Below are 24,784 nucleotides of genomic sequence, written 5' to 3' on the forward strand. Positions count from 1 at the left end.
GGGATGGCAAACATGAAGCTCATGCAAGAAGTGGAGACCAGACGGAACAGCACATATTTGATGCTGCAACGTTTGGTGGAGCAAAGGGAGCCAGTAGGAGCAGCGTGAGCTGGGTTACAACATGACATCCCCTTCCTAACATCAGAAGAGTTCAACATTGTTGGAGGGTGCCTTTCTTTGCTGTCTCCCTTCTATGATGCCACTGTAGAGCTGTCGGCAGAGGAAAATGTGTCTGCCTCCAAAGTTGTCCCCCTCGTGAAGATGCTGGAGCACACCCTTCAGGAGGAAATAACAAAGCCGGCACCTGCAGCAGCATTGGAAATGGGAGACCATCTCATCAGGCAACTCCGGGAGAAGCTGTACACTTTGCAGTCGATGAGCATCGTGTCTCTTGCTACCCTCCTGGACCCCCGATTTAAAGTAATAGGATTTTTCAGCCAAACAAAAGCCACCGAAGCAATAAAACAACTGACCTCCGAGTGTGCCACCATTATACGGTCAAAACAAAGCAGAGAGGAAATCCCCCAGGCTTCCACCTCTCATGATGTCACAGGAGGTAATCTATTATTTTACATTTTGAGATCAATTATTCCTATGAGAACACTTAGTAACATGATCTGTGGTTTCCTCTTAGGTAGCAAACTGTGGCATCGTTTCGACACCAGTGTCATGGAGGCACGGAAGACTCAAAATGTGACAGCAGATGCCACTGTGGAGGTCCAGCGCTACCTGTCAGAGCCAAATATAAGCAGGCTGGAAAACCCTCTGGAGTACTGGGAGAGGCCAAATTTACTGTATCCAAATTTATATAGACTTGCTCTTGCGTTTTTGTGCACGCCAGCATCTTCTGTACCCTGTGTGTTTTCAAAGGCCGGAGAGGTTGTGTCAAAAAAAAGGAATCGTTTAAAACCAAAAACTGTTGAGAAACTGTTATTTCTGAATAAAAATGAATAAAATGTCCCCTGTCCTGTACATCATTGTCCAAGTTACACAAGCATATTCAGTCCCCTCTTCCTAGTTCCACAAGCACTTTCACTGTCCTCTGCCTGCTTAAGCCCATGCCATTTTCCTAAAGTGACAGAAAAACATTATTACACAACCTGCCATATCATATGATACTACCATTTTGGGAAAATTTACACACACAGAATACATTCAAAAAATATTTTATTATGCACATATGTGATAATTTATGTACAGAAATTATTTGGTCATACATTTTTGCAATTCATAGTCATTCCCAACAGCCATAACAGACACAAAAATTCAATGCATCACATGATGTGGTTCAGATACAGCTGCCTGTGATTACACACTTGGCCAGTAGGTGGTTTCGTGTGAACATGAAGCTTCGAGAAATGAACCCTTTCTCGAACCAATTGGCTGAAGTGGTTCGATGCCTCATGAGGCTTCATCTCACCATCACTAATAAATATATATAGTGTTTATTGCAATCACAGCTATGTAAACATATTCACTGAATTAAATTCAAATGTTAAAATTATTGTCTTTCACAATTTAATCAGTCTCCTTGGAGACCGTCAAAAATTGCCTTTAACGACTATATTTCAAGTCGTCAAGGCGGGGTATTGGGTAAAGTTTTCAACTAGCAATAATCACGCCTCGGATAAACCTCATAGGCTACGATACTGCCGCTGCGCAAAGATAACTCACCGGGTGGAAACGCCAGCGGAGTGTTTCTGGTTCCTACAGCTCCCTCTCATGGTTTGAGATGTGGGCGTGGTTTCAACTTTAATATGAATATTGTAATTTTACAAATATCCGTTATTATAAAACCCATTTAATCACATCTAAAACACATTTAATCACATCTAAAACATTTAATCACATCTAAAACACAATAGCATCTAAAACACATTTAATAACATCTAAAACCCATTTAATCCCATCTAAAACACATCTATTCCCACCTAAAACACATTTAATCCCATCTAAAACACATCTATTCCCACCTAAAACACATTTAATCCCATCTAAAAACAACGTTATAAATGCACCTCCACACAGTCCCAGAGAGAAGAATGTAAAACACAGGAACGTCCCGAACTGTAAATCCTACAATCAGACGGCCGCTGTTACGTAACATCACGTCATCACGTAACATCACGTCATCACGTAACATCACGTCATCAACTTTGTGGTTGACTCACACATACCGTAAAAAGTTTATATAAAAAGAAGTTATAGAAAATAGTTGCTACGGAAATGACGTCACACCCCGTCCGTCTCTTTTAAGGCTCCCCCAGCAAAGACGAAGACGTCTCGAACTCGCCGGTTTAAAATCTAAAGTAAAAGTCAGTGAAGAAGATTTGTGGAGACAAATGAAAAGTGAATTGAAACTGTCCACGGATGCGTCTCGCTGGTTTGGAGTCAACATTGTGGGTGTCCGGGGACGACAAGCCAGAGTTACATCATTTTGATTTGGGGCACAAATCTATTATCGCGTCGCCCATGGTAACGTGTGTTACCATGGTAACGTGTGTTTACCTTGACAACGTCTCGTAAATATCCCAACGGTTCTGTCAAGGATATAAAAACGAACTAATTAATTACAAACGAATACAAATTAATTCCTATATCTGATTTTAGCGTGAAACATATAACGTAACGTTACGTTTTATAAAAATCACCGGTTGTGTTATTCTTCACAATTTAATCAGTCTCCTTGGAGACCGTCAAAAATTGCCTTTACCGACTATATTTCAAGTCGTCAAGGCGGGGTATTGGGTAAAGTTTTCAACTAGCAATAATCACGCCTCGGATAAACCTCATAGGCTACGATACTGCCGCTGCGCAAAGATAACTCACCGTGTGGAAACGCCAGCGGAGTGTTTCTGGTTCCTACAGCTCCCTCTCATGGTTTGAGATGTGGGCGTGGTTTCAACTTTACTGTGAATATTGTAATTTTACACAACAACAACAACAACAAAAAAAATCGTAAATGTAAAACCCATCTATTCCCACCTAAAACACATTTAATCCCATCTAAAAACAACGTTATAAATGCACCTCTACACAGTCCCAGAGAGAAGAATGTAAAACACAGGAACGTCCCGAACTGTAAATCCTACAATCAGACGGCCGCTGTTACGTAACATCACGTCATCACGTAACATCACGTCATCACGTAACATCACGTCATCAACTTTGTGGTTGACTCACACATACCGTAAAAAGTTTATATAAAAAGAAGTTATAGAAAATACGGAAATGACGTCACACCCCGTCCGTCTCTTTTAAGGCTCCCCCAGCAAAGACGAAGACGTCTCGAACTCGCCGGTTTAAAATCTAAAGTAAAAGTCAGTGAAGAAGATTTGTGGAGACAAATGAAAAGTGAATTGAAACTGTCCACGGATGCGTCTCGCTGGTTTGGAGTCAACATTGTGGGTGTCCGGGGACGACAAGCCAGAGTTACATCATTTTGATTTGGGGCACAAGTCTATTATCGCGTCGCCCATGGTAACGTGTGTTTACCTTGACAACGTCTCGTAAATATCCCAACGGTTCTGTCAAAGATATAAAAACGAACTAATTAATTACAAACGAATACAAATTAATTCCTATATCTGATTTTAGCGTGAAACATATAACGTAACGTTACGTTTTATAAAAATCACCGGTTGTGTTATTCTTCACAATTTAATCAGTCTCCTTAGAGACCGTCAAAAATTGCCTTTACCGACTATATTTCAAGTCGTCAAGGCGGGGTATTGGGTAAAGTTTTCAACTAGCAATAATCACGCCTCGGATAAACCTCATAGGCTACGATACTGCCGCTGCGCAAAGATAACTCACCGGGTGGAAACGCCAGCGGAGTGTTTCTGGTTCCTACAGCTCCCTCTCATGGTTTGAGATGTGGGCGTGGTTTCAACTTTACTGTGAATATTGTAATTTTACACAACAACAACAACAAAAAAAATCGTAAATGTAAAACCCATCTATTCCCACCTAAAACACATTTAATCCCATCTAAAAACAACGTTATAAATGCACCTCTACACAGTCCCAGAGAGAAGAATGTAAAACACAGGAACGTCCCGAACTGTAAATCCTACAATCAGACGGCCGCTGTTACGTAACATCACGTCATCACGTAACATCACGTCATCAACTCTGCGGTTGTAAAAAGTCGACATAAAAAGAAGTTATTAGAAAATAGTTTACGACGGAAATGACGTCACACCTCGTGCACTAATTTCAACCAGTAAAACAAAACGTGTTCTTCAACGTGTTTGAAGAGAAATCAGTCAGAGGAGGAGAAGCTTCACGTCGTCTTCAAAGATCCGAGCTGCGACATTGTATTTCTAAACTTTGTGTTACTTTGACAACGTAATCAGTCTCCTTAGAGACCGTCAAAAATTGCCATTGCCGACTATATTTCAAGTCGTCAAGGCGGGGTATTGGGTAAAGTTTTCAACTAGCAATAATCGCGCCTCGGATAAACCTCATAGGCTACGATACTGCCACTGCGCAAAGCTGACCGGCAGACGTGACGGGCAGGGGAGTCAACGCGCGACATACAATGTTACGTTATGGTTTAACTTTCAGTTCAAAGACAATCTCTCGGTCTTCAGATTACAAATTACAAACCTGAACTTCGTGCAAACGAAATCAGTTTGTTGCGATTTGCTCGATTTAAAGTTGAACGTTTAGTTTCAACTGTCGCCGTATGACGCAATGCATCATGGGATGTCCTGTACTTTGTTGTGACGTCAGTCCCGCCCGCCCCACACGCTTCATTCGTTTAAATGCATAAAACGTTGTTGTTTAAAAAAAACAACAACATTAGACAGATAAGGACAAATGCGAACATTTATTTTAAACGTTAAAAAAAAAAAAAAAAAAAAATCGAATCTGTTTCCTGTTTAGAGAGGGTTAACGTTCACACACGGAGGAAAGTATTTCCGAGTTGCAATAAAAAAATAAAAAAAAAATAGAGATGTTCCTAAACAAGTGACTTAATTCGGACATAACTCCTGGCAACTTCCTTTGAAATGCAACATTTTAAACGTCGTGGAAAACGAACTATTGTTTTTCTCTTCTTTTTTTTTTTCCTAGGAAAGTGAAGGCATGTCCCGCCTAACTCTGCCTCTGATTGGCTAGTCCTCGTCGCCTTCGTCGGTTAGGCTTAGTGATAATTGGATCGGCATCGTTTAAGAATATTGAGATCAGCCAATCAGAGGCGGAGTAGGGCGGGTCGTGCCTCCACCATCCTAAGAAAAAAAAAAAAAAAAAAAAAAAAAGAGGCTTTCCGTTCGTCATGGCTTCCACGCTGCTATGTTATTGAGACACCACCAGATGTCAGCATAGAAAAGAATAAACCTGCCTTACTTTCAAGAGGAGGCCAGAATATTTAGAAAACTAACAAATGTGTCACATTAACCAGTTTCCATGCAATTGTATAACGTCTTACAGTTTTCACGTAGGCTGTTTATGAAGCACGAAAGCAAACAGCGTTAGTGTTTCTTCAGCACGTTCCGCCACATGTTACTTAACTTAAACAGTCTTGGCAATTAACATTACTGGAGACACGATTTACTGCCGTCCAAATACATATACATTTAATATAAGACATAATGTTACAGCAAAAACGAGCGTTTATTTGAATGTAAGTAGTCTGTAAGTAGCCAAACGAACCCCCCCTCCAATAAATTAATTAAGTTTCTCTCACCTGCTGCTGCTCCTTCGGTGAAGAAGTCAAACTTTCAGAACGACAAACTTGACCAAAACAAGTAAAAAAAAAAAACAACTCTGAAAGCGCACAGTACGGTGATTCATTTTTAATATCTACAAAAACGCACTGTTAGCAGTGGCGACCTAATGATTTTTGATAATTAGCCATTCGCCTGTTACAAATGTTCCCCTTTATCTTTATGTTAAAGTTGATACTTTTCTTAGGGTTACAGAGCATCATCTTTTAGAAGAAGAAAACTATATAAATAAATACAACATTTCAAAAAGAAACTTCACTTCTGAAGAGCACAGGCCTGGGAACAAGGACAGTAAGTTCTTGTGCATATTTGGTCACCTGTATGGATCAATGAACAATCACTTTTTAATAGTGGTCCTAAGCTCATGATTTGAAGAGGGATATAATAACTCAGCAGCAGGGCCCACACAATTCATTAGTGTAAAAATGATAAGGCAGATTTATCATTTGTAAAAATCCCCTCAGAGACAGCTACCAGGAGAAAGAATGCAAAAATGAGTCCTGTTTCATACTGTATGTGTATTTTGAGCAGGTCGTAAGCCCTCAGTAATGCTATGTAGGCTAGTTTGTGCGCTGTGTGCACGACAAACGGTAATTTATCTGTGTGGATATTAGGAGCCTTTTCACTTGATGTAAAGCCTCGGTGGGATAATGCAGGTGCTTTTGGGTGCTCAGCAGATAAGCATTGGCGTGCCAGGTGTTAAAGCTGCCTGGGCTGACACATTAGACAGGGATTTGCTCCTGCCAGAATGTCAGGCCAATGAGGCTCATAGAGAAAGGCTTGGATCACTGTCAGGGACAGGTAAGTACGCAGATAAGGGGATTACACCGTGTTTGCGCCAACTAATCTCAAATGAATCCTGCCAGCCTCTGTTTCCTCCTCACCTGGAAAGCCCAAATTTCTCCTCTCTCTACCCAAGAAACACATTACATGCACCAAGTTCAATTCACAAGAGCCTTTTAAGCCTTGTAATGTGGTTTACAACCAATTTGTGGACACATTGGGTTATGGTCATTTAACAACTGTGACAGTAATAATCTCTTCCTACTCTCTGAGGAACCTGATTACTTTTTGGTATTAGCATATTCCCTTTTATCACCCGCTCTGCCAAAGTGTGGGTTTAATAATCACCTCAGCCAAACCATAAATGACATCTTCGGTGGTCGCAAACTTGACCTGTTGAACAAATAGGACTTTGTCAGAGTAGTTGAAAGTCCTTTTGGACTGAGGCGCTCCCCGCTGGTAAGCAAAGTGATGAAAATAGAGTGTAACAGATGGCTTAGCTGTTTCCGCCATTCAGCACAGGCTGCTGGCAGCCCACATAATACCATGCCATCCAAAAGGGGCTCACTGGACAGCTCCTAGTCTTCAACATGCTGAGAGCTATTTTACCCCTGAAACATCAATCACAGGGCCCATAAAAGAAAGGGAAAAAAAACAACAATGTCAGCGTCAAGTAATGATTTAATCTATTTTACACCATGTAGAGCAGCTCAAGACTGTTTTGGTTTGGGGAAATGAGAGCTCGTCAGTTCATTCCACAGACTGTGTATGAGCCAACTAGGCTGATTCAGCTTCCCAAACCGTGCAGCTTTCGGCCTATAATGACACGTTTACAGCCCTTCTCAAGGACACACAGCCTCTTTGAATCTCTGATCAGCGACTCAATATAGTGGATGGTCCACACTTGTAAACGTGTGTGCATGCGAGTTGGTGAGCTTTTGTGTATTTGTTTGTGCACACGAGTGCTGCTGCGTGCACGGAGGCCATTGTGTAATCTGGTCTACACATCACATCAGGCTGGTTAAAGACATTTATTGATGCTGAAAGTCCTTGTGTTCCCTCTCAGAGTGGGGCCACCTGGACAATACAGGATGAGCTGGGCAAACTGTGATTAGATTGTGTTATGAGCAGAGGGAGGAAAACAGTGACATTTTTCTTGGGTAAAATGACAGCTCAGGAGACATCTGATAAGAGAAGACAAATGTCGCTCATGGTGCCTTTAGTGTCTGGCTAAACTTCAAGGTCAAAGACACACATTTAGCACATTTTGTTTTAACGCCACACAGCATGATGTTTATACACTGTATCTACATATGTACATCTGTAATATACTTTACACTCAACCAAACATCGATCTCCTTTTCAGATATTTCATGTGTCTCTCTCGGGGAAACACACATGCAGACACGCACACATGCAGACACGCACACATGCTTGCCGACTGTTCGCACCAACCCACACACTGCTGCCACCCTGCTATTCCCAGCTTGTGGTTATTCCCAGACTGAGTCAGAACGGCACCATAAGCCCGTCTGCCCGTTTTATGCCAAACCTGATGTCTCCTTGTCGCACAGCCCTATGCGAAGGATGTGAGCTCTGCGTGGTAATAGCTTACGTGTCCCTCCCTCCTCCCGTAATTTGTCATATTGGCAGTTACAGGTGCACTTCGCTAGGTCAGGAAGCCACTCGAATCAAAGTGTTGCCTACACTTTAAATAACCTTTGCCTGTCGCCCCGTCGAGTCTTTCTTCACACCTTTATCATTCACCACCATGACAAGTTCCTGTGTCTGTGAGCTGCTCCATCTGCTGTCTCTGCATCTTTTGGCTTGCCAGTAAAGCAGCCTATATCTGCCAACCCTCACCTGCTGATCCAAGATACAACAAGACTGATACTGACAATACAGTCACATAACAAGGGCAAACAATTAGGGAAAATGTGTAGAATATTCCATTTCCTGAACAGCTGATTAGATGCATAGACTGACACGGCAATACAATTCCCAGCAATGACTTCAGCCACCTCAATTCAAAATGAATGCTGTAATGCATTTCTGTTTGTGGATAGACACATTCTTTGGTGTGTATTTTCAAATGTCTTTTGTAATGAAAGTAGCTCTGTAGTGCTTGTGAGAAGGTGGAGTACACACCCAAGGAGTCATTCCACAGAAAGTACACCCAAATTACACACATTGTGACCAAGTTTGGTATCATTGCAGGTTCTGTACAAAAGCCGAGGCCAACTGTTATACGCTATTTACCAAACAGCGTATGATGAACACAACACAGGACGAACACCATCTGTATCAGTGAAATAAATGTATGTCCCTGTAATTAATGGAACCTTTTCAATGCAAACTAGCCATGCCTCAGTGCCTGTACAGTACATATTGTGCAATATCTGTTATTGCCGTTTGTCTGCTGTTGCTTCAACACCTAAAGTAAACAAATAAAATATATCAACGAAATGCAAAGTAAATGTGGGGAAAGGGTCAAGCACAAGAAGCTATACAGGGTGGAAACAGCAGTAGTACAATGTATTGAAATACAGTTGATAACAATGTAATTCAAATCCCCCATTGGGCCCTGGTTCATAAACCGATAAAGAGTGACGTCACAGTAAAACACAGCTGTAATAATATGTGAAGGACATTATGCTATATATTATGTACTAATAAAAACATATTGAAAATGTAATTTTATCTGCATACAACAAGTATATTATAAACTATTCAAATCTTTGTATTCTGCTTACTGATGCTAGACAAGAGGACTAAAAGTGTTCCAGTCCTGTTTGTCAGAGGTTTTGAGTCAATACCAGCTGCTGCCAACAGAGGGCAGTCTGTCCACATGACAGATTTTGAACTATGAACCTTGAATCTGATGTGACCACTACATCATTATGGACAACTGAAATGCAGTGTCATAAATTAGGTTGTATAATACGTTGATAGTCAAACATTTTACTGGCCGGACCGGTCGAGGGACGCTGTATGACAAATGGTACTGTTTGACACCAGCATGATAACAGATCATCACTATTCAAGCAACATAAAGGCGAGCTGCAGGAAGGTATAGGCACATTGATCAAAATGTCATCGCAGTCAGGCTATCTAGTAGAACAAAGTGAACTTCTATTCCACTTTAGTGAATTTAGAGAGCCTTGACTTGGCCTTTCTTTACTACTGAGATCCCCTGGGCTAGCATGTTCCCAGACTCAGCAGCCTCATTACTCTTTAGACAAACAGATTTGGACATATTGAACTCAGACCCAAAACAACCCTGCTCTACCCCGCCACTTTCCACTCTCCCAGTTCTATGTGTGATTGGAGAGTGTTTGTCTCTCTCACTCTATCTCGAGGTGTCTGTTTGCCTGACACTTGTCTGGCTTGGCCTACTTTCGTCTTGATCTCATCAGTCAATGTGAAGACCTGTGAAGGCCATCTCTCCCCATCTTGCTCTGTGAATGTCTGCCAGCTCTATGCCTGTGTCAGCAGTTAGGGACTGACTCACACCCACGCAGTCTCCGGTCTGTGCTCCAGGGCCCACTGGGCAGAGGCAGCACATCTCCCTCATTCAACAGACAGCCTCATTTGCATGCCCATAAATCACTCACAAAAGTGACACCCAGTCACACAACAAGGCATGACTCGGAGTCACAAAACTCAGTGTGCCAAATTGCAATGTTATGTGATATTAGGCTCTGAGCAAAAATGAAGCTCTTCATGTCGCCTCTTGGGAGATGATGGAGCCAATCAGGCTTGAGAGCAGCGCTTTAAACACATATGGCCCATATCTGGAATCAATGCCACTTTCAGATCCTCGCTGCTGGAATGTGTCAAGAAGTTCTGACATAAAAAGACCAAAACATATGGCTGATTCAAAAGGATATTACATATTCACAGGGCAATGAAAGATGGTTGCACTTTCTAAAACTTAGCTCGACGTAAGAGCTGCAAAATTACACTTCTTGTGATTAACGATTCAGCAGCCAAGGTACAGCGAGCGCACCAATAATTTGTGTTATAATGACTACTAATACGCCTCTTGTAAGGACATAGTCAAATGGGGCTCAGTGAAATATAAATAAATTAGGAGTGGTTGCATCTGAAAATATTCTTAAGCGGTGTCCCCAGATTCCCTTTTCACATTAATCTGTATTCATTTGTATGGAATACCCATGGTTTATTTCAGTTTTATTTTGTTGTTTACTTAACAGGCAGAGTGCAATTAACATCATTCCATTCAGCCACTTAAAATATGACAGATGTGTTGCACGTACAGTTTATAGCGATAGCTAATATAACTGTCAGTTTGGTTTAAACGTTGTTGATACTGAGGCTTCTGCTGCTGCTCCAGGATGTGAATGGAAACTGGGTGAAGGATGCACACAGGATCAACAAATGACAACTCAACAGCAATGTGTCCTTCTGTGGAAAACTGACAGACCTCCCTGTCAACAGTTGTCACTGGGAACTGTATGTCTCTCCAACGCAGTGGTAGAAGCTAGAGCGATGTCTGTTGATTATCCTGAGATGAGATTGTTTGTGGATAGACACATTCTTTGTGGTGGATTTTCAAATGTATTTTGTAATGAAAGTAGCTCTGTAGTGCTTGCGAGAAGGTGGAGTAACACACCCAAGGAGTCATTCGACAGAAAGTACACCCAAATTACACACATTTTGTCCAAATTTGGTATCATTGCAGGTCAATATCTTTTGAATTGTTTATTCTGAGACAAAAATGAAAATAAAATAAAGGCATCAATGGTGTCAGACATTTTTTTGTTCAGGGTAGAGGGTGGTGGCAGGAAGAATTTGGACTCTTAACCTTGGTATTTCACAAATCCCGGCTACAGTCCTGCACCTGTATTGCACCCTTTTCACATTTTACATTTTGAAATGAGAAAGCACAGGATGAAATATGACATTAACAGTGGCTGAATTTCATTTAGCTGCTTCAACTTTAGAGTGGGGTTTTACTGGGACTCTTGAATTGAAGGACAGAGCTATTATTAATGTTTTTAGTGACAACATGCCTTATCAACCATGTGTGTTGGTGCAAAAGTCCCTATTATTTTGGTGGCAAAGGTCTAGATAGGCGGCGGCTGCTGTAATCCTGCTGCTGGGACAGTGAGTTTGTGCATAAAAACACCCATTTTTCAAAATCAAATTGTGACAACAGTTGATCCTGTCTTTTTCAAGACTGCATCAACTCACTGATGTTATAAAGCAAATAGGCTGATCAAAGAATTATGGGGGTGTTGTATATATAACATTCGTACAAAAGAACTTCAATCAGTCTCACTTGCTCGCTTAGTAGGAATATGTGCTGCAGTGTAACATAGAACTTTACAATAGGCTCTACCGTGCATATATATTTTCAAGGACTCTTCCCCCTACTATTTCCCAGCATGCCTACTTCCTTTGAAATGTTTGAGAACAAAGCAATCAGATTAAATAGGTTTGAGTGATTGGTAGGAATTAAATGTATTTTTAGCATAGCCTATCTTTCCAACTACCTGCGAGTAAAATCAAAAGATGAGCTGTTTAGTCATTTAGGTGAAATACCCCTTTAACTTTTCTGACAACAGAAATTGGAACCGTGTCATATTTCATTAGGACTTTTCTACAAAAAAAAAAAAAAAAAAAAAAATTGTAAGTAAAGACTCGACAGAATTGTGAATACACATATTATATTCAGTCTGGTAGCGAAACTAAACCACTTTCGATTATTCCTTTAGACTATTATTTCGCAGAGTAAGCTGAAGCCGCCCCCTCACATCGCGGGATCCGGACCACACTTTGGGAAGCACAGCGCGGGGCCGACGCCGCTCCCACCGCCCGCGGACATATCTCGGTGGGTCGGCGAGCAGACAACACAACTTGCCCCTTTTCCCTTCTCTTACTACTTCCTGCTTTGTTGTCTCCACACACAGCGGCTTCGCCGGGAGTGCGGAGTGGGAGGGGGGATACTTCCTTTCCGTTCCCGGTCGCGTCGGATCTCCTTCAGTGCGCGCTTCTCTCTCTCTCTCTCCCTCCTTCCTCCCTTCCTCGTATTCCCTCCCTCCGCACAACCTCCGGTTTCTCAAACGCGATGACAGTCGAGGCGAACGCGTGAGCACATCCCACAGGTGTGTTTGCTGCCAAGTGAGCCGCAGCCGGAGAATACATGCACTCACACCTGGAAATGATCATGTGACTCGGCACCTGGGCGTGGAGAAAGTCCCGATTTTCCAACCACAGACTCTTTTGTTGAGGAGTTACTCACGTCGCCTCTTAACGGCAATTGACAATTCGCTCAACCCAAGTAGCCCGCTTTTCTACGGAATAGTGCCTTCCTGAGACCCCCCTCACAGGACGCGTGAGGGGAGTAAAATGTAAACTTGCTTACGGACGTCTTTCTTTTTTAAAAAAAAAAAAAATTTCATCAGCGGGACTCTTCAGTATCTGGACTGTTCGCGTTCGTGCAGCTACTCTCTTCGCTCCTTTTCCCTCCAAGGTGAGTTCAGGGGAATATGTATCCCGTCAACGCTGGGTTGGGACTATTTACTTCACCGTTTAACCGTAGTATCAATTTCAGACCCTGGTAAATATGAGCGCCAAGTTTTGATAGCCTATTATACGCCCTATTGATACGGCACTGACGCGTAAACCTTACCCAGGAACGCTGTTACTTACACTGAAGTAACACCGCTGCTCTTTACGCGGTCCTGTTGTAGTTATTGTGTCTCGATTTCCCGAAAATATACAGCAAAGCCCGAGCATCAGAATGATTTGAAATGCTTTTGTAGTCCTGTGCGTATTTCGTTTGAAATAATATCCACAGCATTGCTTATTGTAGCCTACAGGAATGAAAGAACTGTGTTCGGCTTCATAGTTGTAGACTACTCATTCTGTCATCGTGCAAACTTGTTCTACTGTTCTCCAACTCAACAGCTGAATGTTTGTAGGAGGCAAAAAAAAAAAAAAAAAAAAAGAAATCCCCGGAGCCATGCTCTTTCTTCTCTAAACCATGCATTTCATCTCAGGAGCACCACATCCACAGCATCTGCCCAGTCACCTCACAAGGAGCCGTCTGTCCCCGTAGACAGGCAATTTCACTGAGGAATGGGCACATGAACCGTGTTCCTCACCTCTGGACAGTAGGCTGTACATCAACATCTGACAGGACAGAAGTAGCAGTGAGCACTGCCCCTTGTTTGTTTTGCTTTTTTTTTTTTCTCTCTCTCTCTCTCTCTCTCCGCCTTGTCTTTCTTGTGGAGAACAAGGAGACAGAAGCACTATTCATGTCCCCGTTGAATCTCCTGTGCAGTTCTGTTAGTCCGTATCTCTCAGTCCCTGGCACAGCCCTCTACAGACCACTGTACTGCCTTGTTGCACGTCTAAATCGTCCTTTTATTCGCAGCCCTTGCCATCTTGTAACCCGCACATAGGATGCTCCGTCTCCTGGGGATTACTACCATTCATTAACATTATACAAACGGTCTCGGAGAGGATAGATTAGTGGCGGAAAGGGGCACGTGAAGGAAAGGCTTGCTGTTGGTGGTAGAAGTGGTGGCTGGAATGGGGTTAGGAGCAGGGGGTCAGCCTCCTGACTGCACAGGGTTATAGATGCCATCTGCTCACATGGACACACGCAAGCGGTTGAAAACCAAGCTGCCTCCTTGTTCTCTCCCACTTTCCACCGGCCTCTCTCTTCTTTCTCTCTCTGTCCCACAATGCTTCATTCAGTGTTTATCTCTCCTGCTCTGAATAAATAGAGACACCTTATCTGCGCAGAGGAGAGTGGTGATAAATGTTTTCTTCTGCTCCCCGCAAGGGTGAAGGAGACAAGCGTACCACACTTCTTCATCATAGATGCTCTTTTCAGGACAAGTGAATAGGAGCCATTTCTCATTCAGGTCATGTTGGTGTTTCAGGATTCTGCAAAACAATCCCGAAAGCCGAATGCAAGCTCATCCCCCTGTAATACAAGGAAAACAGAGGAAACAACAAACAGAGCGGGCATTTCCATGAGTCCTCCGCTCCCCCCTCCCCTTGTTGGGTAATAGGCCGCTAGTTTTGGAAATGAAACTCGGTGATGAGATCCACTCGGGAGTATTTTTGGATCCATTTGAAATAGCCTCTGACCAGCTGAGGTAGTGACTTATTAGGCAACGAGCACTCGGCTGTTAAGCTCCTCCACGTTTTGGGTGAGCTGAAGTTCATCGTGTCCTTTTCAGTCTTACAGTTTTCTCACGTAGTTAAAGCCACATCATCTCCTGCAAGCACTTGCCACATTTTTTGAGTTGGGCAATATTTTTCAGGTCATGTGAATTTAAACTCATCAGCAGTCTCTTTTGTTTCCTTTGCGCTGGATTACTGACTTCTGTCATTTCCATTTTGAAAATAAAACCATAATCCTCGTAAGCAACAAGCAATCCCAAGCCTCCTGTCTACAGCATGCAGCACCACACAAACGGATATGAGAAGTGTATGCCATTGGTTCGTTGCAAGGGGCTCATTTTAAATCACTTGTAAAGCTCCTTTTTTTTCTCCCTGTCCCTACTAAATATGGGATGTAATCTAAATGATTATTGTATTGCTTTATCTATTAGACCTACTTTCACTTCAACAAGCGTACTGTTGGGTTTCATTTGACCGCCATTTTCCCTCTACAGACTGGACTTCGTAAACTCATTGGTCATAAAATAGGTATGGCGCACATGAGAAAGATCCATATGCATCACCTACTTGCTCCTGTTGCTTATCTAAAGTAAATAAAGGTTTCAGTGGAGTGTGGGCAGATGCTTGAAGGGTGTGTCAGTTTGGCATGAGACAGCTGAAGAATCTGGGGAATAGAGATTTCCTTTTGATTGGAGATAGGCTGGTCTTTTCATGTCTGAGGATTATCCTGTGATGAAGGGACGTCATGCTGAGGTGGATTTCTGATCTTATCTTTACAGCTGCCACCCTTGCCCTTGAACTTGTCCTAAACTATCCCCTCAACAGCTTCCCTGTCTTTGCCCCAATCTGTGGTGCACTTTACGTACTAAACCCTTGCTACCCAACACTTCTCCCCTTCTTACATTTACTTGAGATCAGACACAACAAAGACCTGCTAATTCATGTCCTTCCTCCCCCCGCAGCAGGTGATGAGATGGGCTCTACTTTGCACCCAACCACCAACTGAGCACCTCATGCAACTTTAACTTCACTGGAGCCTGTGGTTTAAACCCGGTCTGTCGGCAGGCTTTCAAACCAAGTGCTTCAGTCCCAGACGTTACGGTCAGCTCAGCAGGGTGTACTTTTACCTCTAAAACAACCTTGACATTTTCTCAACCCGTGCTGTCTTTCATCGCGTGTCCACGACCAACCACACCATGCAGTCAGACCCATATTGACATAATTTCTTCTCCACGCCGCTGCCAACTCGTGCTGACTTTTCCCGCTGCTGCTCACGCGGCTTTCCCTCTGCCCTCACCTGTACCTTTAACAACTGTGACTCTTTCTTCCCCTCTCAGTGCTTAGAGCCCGAGTATGAGGAGCATGATGAATATTGTACACATGCTCGCACTCCTGAAAGAGCTAAGTGATTTACGTGGGGAGGGACCTACCTTAATTGCTTGGCTGAGAGGTTGCTGGCGGGAAGTTCTGCACAAGAACAGAGACACCCTGGTATCTTTAAAAAGAAAGAGCGAGAAAGAGCAAAGGGTGAAGGTTGACGTGATATGAGGTTTATAGAGGTAGGCAGCTACTTGGGGGGGGGGGGGGGGGAGTTAGCCCAGAGGAAATCATGATCTCCACTGCTGTTCAGAGGGCATTCTGGGAACAATAGTTGTATTGGCTGTCAGCTGCATTGAAGTTGCTTTGATGAGGACTTGAAAACCAGTGATGGATACAGAACACAGACTTTGCTTCAGTCTTTGTCCCCTCTCCCACTTCCCCATGGCACCTGAACTGACTGTCTGAAACAGAGGGTTTTGATGCTGCCTTTTTTCCTGGAGGCCTGTCAACCAGCCCACCTTTTCAGGCCACTGGAAAAAAAGTTCCCACCCCGTCATGCATTTTGCCTGACACCACACAGAAGCAGATATCTGGAAACTTATCAGCAGTGATGAGAGTGAGGGATCACCTTGATTCCTATCCAGGGAAATCTTCGTTAGATGTTTCTTCTCAAGGTTTGTATTGGCAGGAGCAAAGAGAGTTGGAAGTTAATTTATTTTTTGCTTTGGTAATTGAGTCTGGTGCGTATCACTATCAAGATACGATCCATTTAAACACTTCAGAGGGAAGTTGGTCGCGCCTGCTTCAATCAGTGTAATGTGACAGGGGATGTTTAGTCCAACTCTCTTACTTTATGATGAAAAGGCGACTCAGATCTCTCAGACTTTAGCATATCGAAGATGAGTCTACGCTTCATTTCTGTGCAAATTGAAGGTACCTGGGCTGGATTTGGCAGCGTGCTGATATATCTTTCTCCGACAGCTTTAGGTTTGAAATGGACTTGGGCTTACAGTAATAATGGAAACTGTGCAGAGCTACTTATTCCACCTGTAATGCATTTTCACTGGACTTTTTGTTCTTGACTGCAAATTGCTCAATGTTGAGTGCCATTTAATCCCAGCAAAGGCTCCAGTGGGTGCAATTCATTTTTATCCATGCGAGTCATTTCACAGTTAATTCTCAAACTGACCAGTTTACTCCCGCCAAGATCATTTTTAATTATCACCTCAGCTTTACAGCTAATATGACATCCAGCTGGTTTATGTTAATATGGCGATTGCTGTCGAGTTTTGGCCCTCTTCTTCTTTTAAAAAAAAAAAAAAAAAAAAAAAAAAATTTTTGCATGTACACTGAATGATTAATTATGAAGTATTGAATGTGAGCTTCAGCCAGGAATGGTGGGTGACAGATGCATGAAGGGTCAGTGCACTGGCAGCAGCTGGAGATGAAGGTCACACCAACCTGAGAGAGCAAAGGGGGACGATAATGTGGCAAACTGAGGAAGACAGAGAGGGATGATCTGTGCAAGAGTAACTTTGTTGAAAAGATGAATGATCCTTGTGGATCTAGGAAGTAACTCACTTGTCGAGCATACATATAACCTTTGCAGTGACATGTACAACCCCATTTTAAATAGACTGTGCTTTGAAAAGTACATGCATGCTTCATTTTGTTACCAAAAAAAGTAATAAAATAAAAAAAAGTTTACTGCTTGATTTACAAATTGCAAAAAAACTCCTATTTATTTATATATTTATGCATCTTTATTAGTTCAAATTGGGAAATTCTCGATGACTGGCAAGCAATTTGTCTTGCATAGAATTAATTTTGATAATGATGATAGTTAAACAAGTGTGTTGCATTTGCACAACATTTTTATTTAATTTCTGGAAAAAAAAGTACTTCGATATTATTATTTTGTATTTATTTTGATAATTTGTTTGTCTTGAACATTTTTTCAAATGATCCTTAGATTTACATTTACATAACTGCTGAAATTTGAAAACAATAATGGAAAACGTGTAGGCCTGAGCTCTAAAATAGAAATAGCAATATTTTATCTTGAGGAACCGTATGCTGTCCTTATTATCTCTGGCATCTGTTGAAACCTGCTGGCAGCTGGAAGTGGACATGGGGGTGGAACACTGCTGGAGGTTGGATGTCTGTCCCTTGGTTGTCTTTTTGCATCAAAATTTTGAAGTCTGGCTAGTGTTCGCGGTGGCAAGATGAGATGTTCCATATACCTGTGCTTGTTAATGGGAAGGTTGCAAGCCCCCTTTGCTATTGGTCATTATGTCTTTCAAATCCCGTGCTTAATAAATGAAAAGAAAATGTTCGGCAGATATCACGTGTAGCTATTTAAAAAGTAACTCCCGCAGCAGCAGATTACACAAACACAGGCACTTTATATACATATTCTGCTGTGTCCGGTCCTGAATTCACAACCTTTATCATTAAGCAGGGATTGTACAGTATACTGTATCACAGAGGTTGTCTGCCTTTATTACATTTCATAATGGAATAGTATTATGAAATGGAAATCCTTTTTTTGTCGGCACCATGTCCTTGTCTCTGTTAAATGAGGTGGGTATTGTGGCCTTTCAGTAGCCTATGATCCAACAGGGACCTATTAAAATCTGTTCATACACCGACTGTTAAAGTTACTGAGGATCTAGTTAAATGCCACTGGCTCTGTTGCTTCTCATCTGTAAACTGACAGACCGTTTTACTGTGGCAGCAGTCTCAGCAGCAGTAATAATACTGCCAAAGATACTACCTTAACCTTAGAGACTGACATTTTGCAAGTGGCCACTGGTCACTAACATTTGTGGTTAATCAGCTGAGGTGGTGTTTGCTGAGGTAACAGTATCTTTTTAGGATATGTTTTTTTTTAACTTTTTTTTTTTATTAATCCTCATGGGGGAAATTAGCTGTCCAGTGCAGCAGCACAGTGATTCAGCAGGGAAATAGCTGAGTATAACTGAAGCACAAAAACAAATAAAAGCAGCAAAAATGGGCATGTATTCATGACGATTCTGGGGGTGAGCTTTGTCACATTTTGTTGTTGTTGTTGTTTTGTTTTTTTGCAGTGCAGATTTATAGAGGGCATTAGTGTGACTCAGGTCATTGACCTTGGTACCTTGGGGCATTGTGGTGGACTAACACCAGACCTGTAGGGGTGTACACCAGTCTAGTTTGGTCATGATTTACAGGAACATTAGTTATGCCTAATCAGCCAACCGTGACCATTGTGCTGCACTGAGACTATGCTCCTTCAAAAAACTACCCCGTAGGTCTTTTTTGCAGCTTATTTGACATTTTTGAGTTAAGAAACCTCAAGCGGTTGTATAGATCATGACAATCCTGTGTCCCGAAGAAGTGACGCAGTTCAGATGACGTCTATATAATATTGAGAGGAGTTGATTGGGTGGATGGTTCGAAAGAAAATTGGACTTGGATTCAAGAGGCCAATGTACGCTTCCAGTTTCCCGCTTCAACCATGAGTTGGAACAGTTAAAAAAAACAACAAAAAAAAAACAAAACACATTTACTGTTGCCATGACGACAAAGATGGGATCGCTTTAAGAAAGTAGTAACTTTAACGCACAACACGGGTCAAGCCAGCATTTTAACCCAAATCATTATCGTTCCCTAAACAGGTGGTTTTAGTTCATAAACCTAACCGAGCGCGCTCATTGAAGTAACACTTCTGTGGGTCGTATTTGAGGGTAAGAAAAAACAACCTATATGGACGTATGGGATGAGCTGGAACAATGTGGAAGTACCCACTGCCCTTGTTCTCTTCATCAGCAGCAAAGTCTCTTTATCTTTTCTCTTGTGCTCCATAACTTTTTTTTTTCCATTGAATCTTTATTTCAACCCTCTCCTTTGTCTTTTTTTTTTTTTTTTTTTTTTTTTCACTCAGCATGTCTGTAGTCTACGTGGATATTAATCCCGGTATGTCAAACCTGCCTGGGGCTCGGTGCTGTCTTCTGAAATGCAGATCTGTGGAGGTGTCATCGCAGCTCTATGTCTTGGGTGTCTGAGCTTGCCCCCCAGCCCCACTCTCCTATTCACGCAGCCGTGATGACATGCATTATTCTTCACTGACTCATCTGGGCAGCCTTAAAGCTACCTAGTTTTGTTTCTTCTCTCAAGTTTTTCAGCAAAAAAGGAAGTTTGATATTTTATGCTGGGGTCTGCAAATCACATAGACATGGTATTTCTCTAACTTCTTCCTTCTCTTTCGTAATCTGGATACAGCTGGTCAGACATGTGATGGTCATGCAGATAACTTCTTGCATGGTTTATTTTTGTCCCATGACACACTGATTCCCAGCGTTCCCCTTTTGACAGATCAGTGTTTACAGTTGGTCCTCGCTGGGTTTTCAGCCTCTAACTAAAGCAAATGATAGACTTCGGAGAAATGACATCAGAGTCGCAGCCACATGCCCTTGTAAGAATGCCTAAATATTTACAAGCCCACATAACACATGCTAGCCTACCACTCAGCCTCCGATTTGTTCAGCCTGAAAGTTTTTAAACTCGGCCCTGTGGTCGCTTCCTTCTGCTGTAACTACGTCTATTCTACGTCCTGTCTGAGCCGAGCCCACGTCACGTCCCTCAATGGAGCTTGGCTCTTTAATTACAGTCATTAGCCAGAGTAGATCTGCTGCTGGGGTTACAGAACCTTATTACCAAGACCTTGTCTGTCTCCTCGCCACACAGTGAACAGCCTAATGCTGCTCTCCAGTGTGTTCTCTGAAAACAAGCTGCAGTTACAATGTTTGCAGAAAACATTGTGCCAAATTGGATCCCCAAATCACACAAGTCTCACCAGGAGACATTTCCCCTTTTACTCTCATCCTCTTTCAATTGGATATGGAGGTGGAGTGTGCAGCCTTCCAATAACAGATTCAAGCAGAGTTGGGTGTCGGAGGGTTCGTGTGCTGTCGCCGTGTTTGCTTGTGGACCGGTGCCGACTGGTGGCGTGACCATGCCCGAGTAGCCATTTATCCACCACTCCAGACCTCCATTAATGCCTCTCTGTAGTCACCCCTGTTGAGATCAGCAGTACACCTCCACTGACATGTCTCCCCTTTTCCCTCAGACAGTGTTTTTTTTTTTTTTAACCCGGTTCGGTTTCATTTCCAGTTCCTTGTGTTTTTCTGCCGTCAGCGTGTCACCACACATTCCTCTGTGTCTGTCGTTTAATTAGTAATACGGAGTTGGTCTCCTCTTTGGAGAAAAAACAAAGATCTTGGTCCCACTGGGTTCTTATGTGTCTCTCCACCTTCCGACTTGAAAACAAAACATTTCCCCCCTTGAGCAGTGGGCTAAAACCATACATCTGTTCCCCACATGAGACAAAACAAGTCCTAATCACTGAAAACCAGTGAGATTATTAAATATGCAGTAATTCCTTAGTGATAACATGTCTGTTTATTCAGGATGGAAAATCAGATTAGATTGGATTAAAGTGACTTGCTATTACGTCTGTGCTGGCGGTGTTCTTTGTTAGACCTGACCACATTGTTATAGTCTGACCAGGACTTAAAATATTAATATTTGTGTTTTAGCTTCACAGTGTGTGACCATAAATCTGTGGCTGCTTTTATCAGGTAGATTGGATTTGAGAAGCTATTGATGGTGACATGTCCTCTGTGCCGAGTTCAAGGATTGGCTTGCATGACTAAAGTACGCACAGTTCTTTTATTTTGAAGAACCACATTAAACCTTGGAAAAAGTGATCAGATGCAAAAGAAAAACATTCTGCCACGCTGTCCAGTTTCTCGTGCTCTGTGTCACCATTGAGGAAGTGTTGAAAGGCTTCTGGGTTAAAAAAATACTTTTAGGTGCCAGACTACAGTTCCGCTTTTGTCCAGTGGCATGCACGTCATGTTGGCTGCTGTTGATATACATAGCAGAACACAAGCTAAGCTACATCCTGTATTTCAGCACATTATTAGCAGCAGCAGACCACCCGTGGAGCTCAGACAAATAAAAATCCCATATCCTCTCTTTCCATCGGTGGTATTAAGAGCTAAGGATTGTGCTGTTGCCTGAGTGCCAATGAAAAAGCCACTCAGTGTGTGAGCAGTTAAAACCCTCTCAGCGCAGCAAGGGTGAGGCCCTCCTTCTGTATGCATCACCCCAGCCAGCTTGATCGATTCACTGTTTGCTCTGTCTTGTCTAACTGCGAGCTCACACTGCCCACTCGGCCCACAGAAAATAATTCGGACTTTGACCAGGGTGGCCGGCCTCCCCTCGACTTTCCCGGGCAAACACGCGCACACATAAATACACAAATGTATACATGTACAGTGAGTCCACACACAGTCTGTCGTTCAGCCTGAGGGAGCTGGGCAGCCCAGGCATGGATCCATGAATTCCTCATAACGCAATCTGTTGGCTGATCAATAATTCAATTCTATCTGTGAGCAAGCATGTCTGGATCCAATCTCACCTGTACCTCCCTTGGCCTTCTCTTAACAAGGTGGGTGTTGTGTCCTTGAGCCTGGCTCGGCTTATGGCCGCCTGGTTGTGTGTGTCCTTGTGTGTGCTGATTAGCTGGCTTTAGTTAGTTCTCAAGCAGTGGTTGTTCGAGTCCATCGCTGTGTATCCACTTCCCCTGTCCATGTGTGTACACGCATGAGAGCCCTTGGCCATTGTGGATTACAGAGCGTTCATTATTCCAACTGTGTACATCTCTCATGTCTTTGTGTCCACAGCTGTGTGTAGAAGTGAAAGTGTCCATCTACAGTTGGCAGAGTTGATGTGTTTGCGTGTGGATGCGTGTGTCAGAGCTGATGCGTGATCTGTCTCTCCCTCCAGGCGGCGAGACGAATCAAAGGCATGGATCTCATTAAAAGGTATGGAGCCTGTGGAGAGGTCAGCGGATAAGTTCTCTGATTAGTCGGATCCAGTGGGCTGCTGGCCGCTGTGTTTGGCGGCGTTGAGGTGTGTGCGTGTGTGTGTGTACGTGTGTGTGTATGGGAGGTTGGGGGGGAAGTGGGGGGAGTACCCTCATCGACATGCCTCTCATCCCTCTCCAGCCCACACCTGGTGAGTGCTGTGCGTGACACTCTTTCTCACCGCGGGCATCAGCCTCGTCTGACAGGGTCAAGGACAGCAGGCTGGGGCACGGATTTACCCCCAGCGCCCGTCGCCGGGCCCCTCTATCTCTCTGATGTTCCTTCACGACCTAATGGGATGCCTACTTCCAGTTCCGTTTTTATCCCTCTTTGAGTGTTTTATCAAAGGCCACATTCAGTTTCCATCCCATTGACAGCCCCTCTCGCTGCATATCAAGCTGCACCAATAGCCCGACGAGCAGCTTTCTGGGTCGTTAGTAACTCGTTTCAGGTCCCGGACTCCTATCAAAGCCAGCGACCATGAACCTGCGATGACTTTGAGCCAAGGGCAAAGTGTGTGTGTGTGTGTGTGTGTGTGTGTGTGTGTGTGTGTGTGTGTGTGCGCGCGCGCGCGCGAGAGAGAGAGTGAGCGAGCTAGACAGACAGACAGACAGACAGACAGACAGACAGGACGCATCTGACGGTTGCCTGACTTTGGACAGTTTCTCCCTTTCCCCTGAATGGTCTTTCTCTTTACTCTGGCTGCCTCGTCCCCCATGTGCCTGTCAGTTTAATGCCGTTCCAGATAAAACAACGGCAGTAAACTTCCTCTTTGTTTCTTTCTCTCCTTCTCTCCCTGATAACCAAGCTATCTAAAAGTGGACCCTGGCAGCACTCCCTGTCTATTCACCCCCTCTCGCACTCCACTCCCTCACCTCCCCTTCCTCTCTCCCAGTATGGTAGGGTGTATTGTATGTAATCAGTAGATGGGGGGGGGGGGTGGGGTGCTTTTTTTTTTTTTTTTTATTTTCCTTTTCTTTTCCGGGCCGCCAGAGGAGGTGGCAGGAGCGATTGCAGATGGAAGGGACTGGTGCCTATCTGCTGACTGTCACTTCCATTAAGTGTACTATCCTCAACCGCCTCCCCTATATGCCCAAACCCAGCTCTCAATAAGCCCCCTTTGTTCAGTGTCCACCCTCTCTAATCCGCAAACCCTTCAACCCTAAACTTTTAGATCATTTCTGAGGTTTATTTTGGCTGCTATACAGAGTTAATCAGAGTTGAGTGTTATTTATATATATATATACACACACTGTATATATCTTGGTGTAAGGAATATCCCTGGAGAGTAGAGAGGAATGAAATCACAATTGTCCACACACTGTGGTATACCCTCCTCCACCCCTCCCCTTCCAGTCTCTGTCCCTCTCAGGCTCAATCAATTAATAAAACTTGACATTTATTGGCGAAAACAAATAAAAATGCTTGGTGTGGGGATTGTCTCGGATGAAAACTGCTCTCCCATTTCTGTGTTTGTTTACATATCAATGGACGTCCTGATCCCCGGACAACTCTGCACTGCCAAAAATGAAGGCCTCAAAGGAATTCAGTTTTGTGCAAGTGCATTTTTTAAAGGGCAGTGCTGTGCCTCTGGTTGTCGATGTCTATTTAGCAGAATAATCAGCGCTTTAATTAACAAAAGTCAGTTCAGAATATCAATTATAGTTTTCCTTTATCTGCAGTCATGTCAAACCGAGAAACAATTATGACTGATTGTGAGTTTCTATTGTCTCTCGCTGGTGATAATTAGTTACTTTCTGCTTATAAATCACTTTTTGTTTTTCATATATATCTTCCAACTTCTGGCAATCTGCTCTCACTTGCGCTTTCTTTTACTTTTTTTCTTACACTAATGAGTGGTCTTAAGCT

General features: G+C 43.1%; 1 protein-coding gene and 4 non-coding genes across 7 annotated transcripts in view; 1 reads left to right on the forward strand and 4 right to left on the reverse strand.

Annotated features, from left to right (window-relative positions):
• Positions 1–1,526: 1,526 nt before the first annotated feature.
• Positions 1,527–1,667, reverse strand: LOC138206859 (U4 spliceosomal RNA). Its single transcript, XR_011178979.1, has one exon. It is a non-coding gene; the product is annotated as a U4 spliceosomal RNA (small nuclear RNA).
• Positions 1,668–2,681: 1,014 nt separating this feature from the next.
• Positions 2,682–2,822, reverse strand: LOC138206767 (U4 spliceosomal RNA). The gene has a single exon (XR_011178959.1). It is a non-coding gene; the product is annotated as a U4 spliceosomal RNA (small nuclear RNA).
• Positions 2,823–3,668: 846 nt separating this feature from the next.
• LOC138206755 (U4 spliceosomal RNA) lies at positions 3,669–3,809 on the reverse strand. Its single transcript, XR_011178958.1, has one exon. It is a non-coding gene; the product is annotated as a U4 spliceosomal RNA (small nuclear RNA).
• A 549-nt stretch (positions 3,810–4,358) lies between these two features.
• LOC138206847 (U4 spliceosomal RNA) lies at positions 4,359–4,499 on the reverse strand. Its single transcript, XR_011178978.1, has one exon. It is a non-coding gene; the product is annotated as a U4 spliceosomal RNA (small nuclear RNA).
• Positions 4,500–12,434: 7,935 nt separating this feature from the next.
• plxnb2b (plexin b2b) overlaps positions 12,435–24,784 on the forward strand; it is a 111,594-nt gene continuing 99,244 nt past the window's right edge. For 2 of the 3 annotated variants that reach the window (XM_069163586.1, XM_069163588.1), the window contains exon 1: positions 12,435–13,014. The gene's annotated coding sequence lies outside the window, so the exon portion shown is untranslated. Of the gene's footprint in view, positions 13,015–22,835; positions 22,874–24,784 lie in introns of all 3 variants that reach the window. The other variant, XM_069163587.1, reaches the window with a different exon arrangement.

This window comes from Embiotoca jacksoni, unplaced genomic scaffold (assembly GCF_022577435.1).
Source record: "Embiotoca jacksoni isolate LCO1_2020_lvr unplaced genomic scaffold, fEmbJac1.0.p SCAF_3, whole genome shotgun sequence".
In the NCBI taxonomy this organism is placed as follows: Eukaryota; Metazoa; Chordata; class Actinopteri; family Embiotocidae; genus Embiotoca; species Embiotoca jacksoni.